Raw genomic sequence first — 7,044 nt, forward strand, 5'->3', positions numbered from 1 at the left:
GCTATACATATACAAAAGAAAGCAGTTGTATATAATATGTTTTTGTTTCGGTATATATATACAAAAGATCAATTGTATAATCTGTGTTTGTATAAATCGAGAAAGGCAAAAGAGAACTGGGCAGGAGAGAGCGAGATCTGGGAGAGTGGCGAGCGAGATCTGGGAGAGGGGAACGAAAATATATGTATATATATAATTCTCTCGCTTTATACAAACACAAACATATTTTATACATTTGCATTTGTATAAAAAGCAAGAGAGGCGAGGGAGAGAACGAGAGTGGCGAGCGAGATTCACCAGGAGAGAGACGAAATAGAAACAGTTTGCTATGGGGTACAATTAAATCAAACTATGTTTATAGCATTTAATTTGAATTAATAGTTTGCTATTATGTACAATTTTTCCTATATTGTATTCATAGTAACTGTAGTGGGCCTGGGCCTACTTTTTTAGAAACTATAATGGGCCTAGGCCTCTAATTAAGGTTTAACTATAATAATAAGGAAAAATTTTCAAAACAACAATATTTTAGCTTTTAATGGGACTCCTTAGCAATAGTTTTACTATTTATTTAAAATGTCAATATTTTAGTTTGTTAAAGGCTAAGTTATGTATTATTTTATTTTGATTAATTTGAAAGAATACAAATAATTAATTACAGAATAGAGAAAATCATGGAACATAAAATTTCAAAAAAGGTAAAAAATAATTAAAATTTAGCATCAGTTACATTTTTGAAAGAGCATATGTTGCCATTTTTCTTTCTAGCATTTTTTTCCTTCGTTCTTAAGAATTTCAATTTTTTTTTTTAAAACAATAAGTTGTATTTTATATCTTATATGAGTGGATGTGTTGCTCTAAATATAATTTTTATGTTACAGCTATAAGATACAAATATAATTTTTATGTTTGTTATATGTGAAAGTTGTTCTAAAAAAATTGGAGTACTTACTAAAAATTAGAGTATACATGCAAAAAAGGCAAATTATGCAAAGTGACCACTCGATCCTTGGCTTTACGCAAAAATATGGTCCAATTTTTAAAATGGGTAATGCTAAATGGTCAGAAAATTTGGCCAGAAATTTAAAAAGTTTATAATAATTTTTTTATTTTAAAATAAACTGAATTTTTTCATTTTTTAATTAAAAAATATTAAGTTAAAAGGGTAAAAATGTTCAAAAAAATAAAATAACATAGGCAAAACTAAATTCTGACCAAATTTTCTAGGCAAAAGGATTTTTCCTTTTAAAATTATCAAAATTGGCCAAATAGGTTGATCTTCTTTCTTTCAATTTTGCCATTAATGACTGCTCTAGTTCTTCTTCTTCCTTTCAATTCGCCATTAATGGCGGCTGCTACTGCTGCTTCTTCTTCTTCATTCCTTTTTATTTCTTCCCCATTCTTCTTCTTCTCCTTTTTCTTAAAAAAATCGATGTATTGAAAATATGAATTGTTTCGAACAAATTATATATCAAAAGACTCAAAATATTGAGAGGATTTCATATCTAAATTTTGGGACTATTTAGAAGTGATTTTGAGTTGATGAAGATTGAATTTGTCAATGTATACTTCATGTATAGTTAAGCTATATTCAACTTTTAGAATACATCATAATGTATAGTTAGGGTATTAACTCATGTATAGGTAAGCTATATTATATAGACTGTTTATTTCCTATGACTTTTGACGAACTATGTTGTATAGTCCGTGTATATTTCTTATGTCATTTGATTATTTTTTATATAATTAAAAATATGACTATATTTATTGTAAACTAATTACTTAATTGTATAAATATTTGAAACTAACCAAAAAAAAATAGTGTAAATTACATAAATCTCATATTAGTAATTTCCCTAATAAGTTTCTAATTACATTAATCCCTTAAAAATTAAAAAAATTGGATACAATAATTGAAGCTTGGATACATTAATATGTAGCTCAGACACATTAAATACTGTCTCGGATACATAATATGTAGCTCAGATACATTAAAATATGTAGCTCAGATACATTAAAATATGTAGCTCGGATACATTAAAAACTAGCTCAGATACATTAAATATTGGCTCGGATACATTAATATGCAGTTCGAATACATTAAAGAAATAAGGGATTTTGGAGATTTTTAAAAGCAATAGGGAATAATAGAAATAAGTGAAACAAAAGGTGTGTATTTCTGTAATTTGTCCAAAAAAATAATCAGATTATATTAAAAGTGGAAAGCTCCTATCATCAAAGTTGGATTACCATTTTGCCCATCTATTAAACAAAATCTAATTACATAATAATATTTTAACTACAAAAATGTTACCCCCTGAACTATTTAATAGTGTATTTTAAAGGTACCCACGTGGATACGTTACTATTTATAATTTTGCATTATTTTTAATGTCCACGTCGGCAAATATATATGTTTAAAATACGATCTTAAATAGTCTAGAGAGGTAATAGGTCATCATGAAAGTTTAGTATTGCAACAACAAATTCGACCAAAGTTGAATATTTTTCAGACCCTTATCCCTTAAAAAAATGAAGAAAATTTCATTCCATTAGATGTGGTTTAAATATAAATGTCATTAATTACATTTGTAACATCAATCTTCTCCCATTTGAGCTTTTATTTGTTTGATCTTCTTCTTATTGAAGGGCCTAAAATGCCCCTCAAGTATTTGAATTGGTACAAAATTACCCTCCATCCACTTATCGGCCCTAAAATACCCTTGACGTCCACCTTTCAGCTAAAAATACCCTTATGTCTAACGGATCATACTCAATAGGTGGAAGGAGGGTAATATTGTACCAAATCTTATAGTTTAAGGGCATTTTAGGCCCTTTCCGTTAAAATAATTCGAAATTACTTAATATATAAGCTCACATGATTGACTTGATTTTGAATTTCATAGCAAATTTAAAATTATAAAAAGGTTAGACATCTACTCTCTACACTCCTCCCTCCCCGGCCCTTCACTTCCTATCTCTTCCAAAAAAAAAATCTATTTTGATCTTGTCCACCATTTTAGTTTTTTTTTTTAAATTATGACAACCAAGAGAGAAGAAAAGGAGAAAATAACGATGCATTCATATAGAAATAATTAGTTCAATAAAAGATGACTTAATTAAGCAAATATGTACAAGTATTATATTTTTCTTTTGTGTGTACCCAAAATTAAAAATAAAAGAATAAAAATAATCATTTCTCTTATCCCCACCCTCATCCCCTCATGACATTAATACAAATTAAAAGAATATAAATATGTGAGTTCATTTCAAGTTTGATTCCCGGATATCCTAATTATGAATAAGAGATTAAATACGGAATAAAAGAGATTGAACAAGACATTTGGATAATTGAGAGAAAATTTTATGTTAATGAAAATAATAATTTTTTTAGATGGACAATCATTCGGGGTAAGTATGGACTTTAGTTGGATCCCCATTTATGAGTTGGGTTACGTTATAATAAATTGGGGTTGATTTAAAATAGCTCAATAAGAAGATATCATGAAATTAATTATTTTTTTCAATATTATTTTCAAGTGTATCGGGTCAAAATATGAATCATAAGTGGTTTTATAGAAAAAATGATTTTTTAAAATATCATTTTTTATTATTTATTTGATAAGGGTTTAAATTTGGACCAATCACATCAAGCAATATAATAAATAAATATTTAATAATTTTACTTTAAGGGAGCTAATTAAAAATAAGGGCAAATATGAGTCAAAAGATTAACATCGAGGGTACTTTTGAGCCGAAAGGTGGACGTCAGGGGTATTTTAGGACCGATAAGTGGATGAAGGATAGTTTTGTAACAATTCAAATAGTTGAGGGGCATTTTAGACCCTTCTCCATATATTCTATTAATTAAATGAGAAAATTTCAATTGAATGAAACTTGGTACAAATATTCTTAAATGTCAATTGTAATATCAATCTCAATTTATGGATTTGGGAATCTTTTTCTTATTAATACGTTTTGTGGTTATCATTGAATATATATATACATAATATTAATATTTAATAATAATTTTATTTTTATCCTATGGTCACACTTAAATATCAAGTTCACTATTCTTTTTTCCTCCTTTATTTATTTATTTATTTTTCTCCTTTATTTGCTTTAAATATTCTTCTTCATAACTCTTACACCCTATGTCCCTTATTACTTATTCACCTTTTCTTTTATAGTTGTTCCTAATTACTTGTCCATTTTGACAAATCAAGAAAGTATAAATTTTTCTTACCTATTATACCCTCAATTAATTACCTTGAAAAAGATAGAACTTCTTGAAAATATTAAGTTTTAAATTCAACTATCCTCCTTTATGAATGTTTTCAGCAGTTCTCTCAAGTATCAGGTTTAATAGCAAATCAGGCCAAAAGTTGTGTGTATTTTGGTGAAGTGTCAAAGCAAGACCAACAGCTGCTATTACAACATACATGATTCACAAAAGGCAATTTACCTTTTAGATATCTTAGAGTCCCTTTAAGCTCCAAAAAAATGTTAATAAGCCAATGTCAACCACTACTAGACAGGATGCTGGGAAGGATCAACACATGGACAGTGAAATTTCTATCTTATGCAGGGAGGCTCCAGTTGGAACAAAGTGTACTAACCTCCATTCAAACATTCTGGACACAAATATTTTTTCTCCCAAAGAAAGTGTTGCAGCAAGTAGAAACTATATGCAAAAAATTCCTATGGAATGGTGATACACAAGCTAAAGGGAAAGCTCTTGTAGCATGGGATAAATTGTGTTGCCCAAAGGTTGTTGGTGGACTGAGTATTACATATATGTATGTGTGGAATAAAGCAGCAATACTCAAACATTTGTGGGACTTATCTAAGAAAAAGGATAAGTTATGAATTGTATGGGTCCATACTTACTACATCAAAGATAGGAGACCATAGGAAGTACAAGCTAAACAAGCTTCTTGGGTTGTGAGGAAAATCCTACAAGCAGGACATTGGATCTCAGAAGCTAGATTACAAGTGACAAAGGTTATGGAGGCAAAAACATTCACATGTAAGGATATGTACAAAAAGCTTAGAGGTGAATTCAACAAGGTGCCATGGAGAAGAATGATATGCAATAACCAAGGCAGTCCTAAATGGACATTCATCCTATACTTGGCTATGCAAAGGAGACTGTATACAAAAGACATGCTAGACAAATGGGGGATAAACACTGATTTAGTTTGCTCATTGTGCAAAGCAGAACCTGAAACACCCCAACACCTATTTTTTGCATGCAGTGTGGCAAATGTGATATAGCAAAGATTACTTCAATGGTTATCCATCACTAGGAGCAATGCATGGTGGAATGAAGATATGGAATGGGCTACAATGCATGCTACTAGGAAAACAATACAAGATGAAGTGTATAGAATAACATTAGCTACAACTATTTACTACGTCTAGCAAGAGAGGAACTACAAAATTTTTCAGCAAAGGGAGAGAAACATCGAGGAGATAATACAGAAAATCATTCAAAAAATTCATTGTAGAAGTAGCATGATTTCTAGATTGGCTAGTGCAATGCATAAACTAAATTTTTATCCTTCATAGAACTTCTAGCATAAAGCCTGGACAAGGCAAGGGTGATGAGCTTTGAGACTTGGGATTATGTCCATGTCCTAAGCTTCAAATATGTACATATTGAAAATATGGTAATACAATTAAAGTTATCAAAAAAAGAAGTTTTAAATTCATCCACTTCATAATTAATAGGGGTAAAATGGTAATTCACTATGTCAATCATTATTTTCTTAATAGGTGTGTCAATTCAAAAGTGGACAAGTAATTAGGGACAAAGGGAGTATCTATTTACATATTCAATTGTTACTCTTAATTTTCATAACTCTCATGTTTTTTTATATTCATAACCTCCACAAAATTAATTTAAAACTTTAAGATATCTTTTGGTGTTCCACGAATATCTATATAAATTCATCTTTCTTGTTTCATGTGATCTCTACCCTATGTTATCCTTTTCATCTATAGTTAAGAGTTAAAATAGTGAAACACTTATATAGTTTCCATTATATAGTTTAAGTCTATGGAGAAGACTGTTGAATTTTGATTGGTTGGAGAGACGGTGTCGACAAGAACTCAAAAGATTATTTATTGATTTTGTATTTTGTTTTTCATCTATATTATTATGATTAAAGCCTTAAGAATGATGTAATTATTGTAGTTTTTTCTCTGTTTTTTTAATGTGTTTTCTCTCTATTAGACTTCTTTAAATTTATTTTACTATGAATTTTTAATTGTCATATGTTTGTATTTAAAACATTAAAATACATCCCCCATTTGATATTTTTTGTCACATGTATAAAGATTTATTATAAGTATTACATTTTATTACTATTACATACATGTTTTAGTAAAAAAAATATTAATCGAATAAAAATTTGCATGTGTCCAGAAACTAGTAATACTGATTAAGAAGAAAATTTATAAATTGCCTCCAGCGCTAAACGTAATTATAGATGGTGGTATGTAGATATTACTATATATAATAAGTGGGAATAACTACTACTTAGCACATGACAAGTGTTGGATGATATGTGCTTGATAGTGTTGTACATTCTTCTTTTATGGTTGTACCTTTAAAATTTATATTATTGGACAATTTAACACCATTAATTACCTACTACTTTATTAGCCAAAAAGTTTGACCTCATTTGGGCCCATTTATTGTTTATATGTTTTCAATTTTCAATATATGTTGTCTATCTAATTCTTTTTTTCAACCTTTTATTTTAAACTTCTTGAAATTTAATTACCTATTTATTACTCTCTCTATGCACTTTTAATTGTTATGATTTCCTTTTTAGAGTCAAACTATAAGAATTTTAACTAATATTTTACAATGTGTTTTTTCATCATATTCATAGGCAAAAAATTACAATTTATAGTACTTTTTGTATAGATTTTGCATATTAATTTTATTTTTTTTAAATATAGAATTAATACAATCTGATTTAACTTTGAAAATTAGTCAAATGGACTTTCAAAAAGCGCAACATGACAAATACA

Source organism: Solanum tuberosum, unplaced genomic scaffold, assembly GCF_000226075.1.
Source record: "Solanum tuberosum cultivar DM 1-3 516 R44 unplaced genomic scaffold, SolTub_3.0 scf00366, whole genome shotgun sequence".
NCBI lineage: Eukaryota > Viridiplantae > Streptophyta > Magnoliopsida > Solanales > Solanaceae > Solanum > Solanum tuberosum.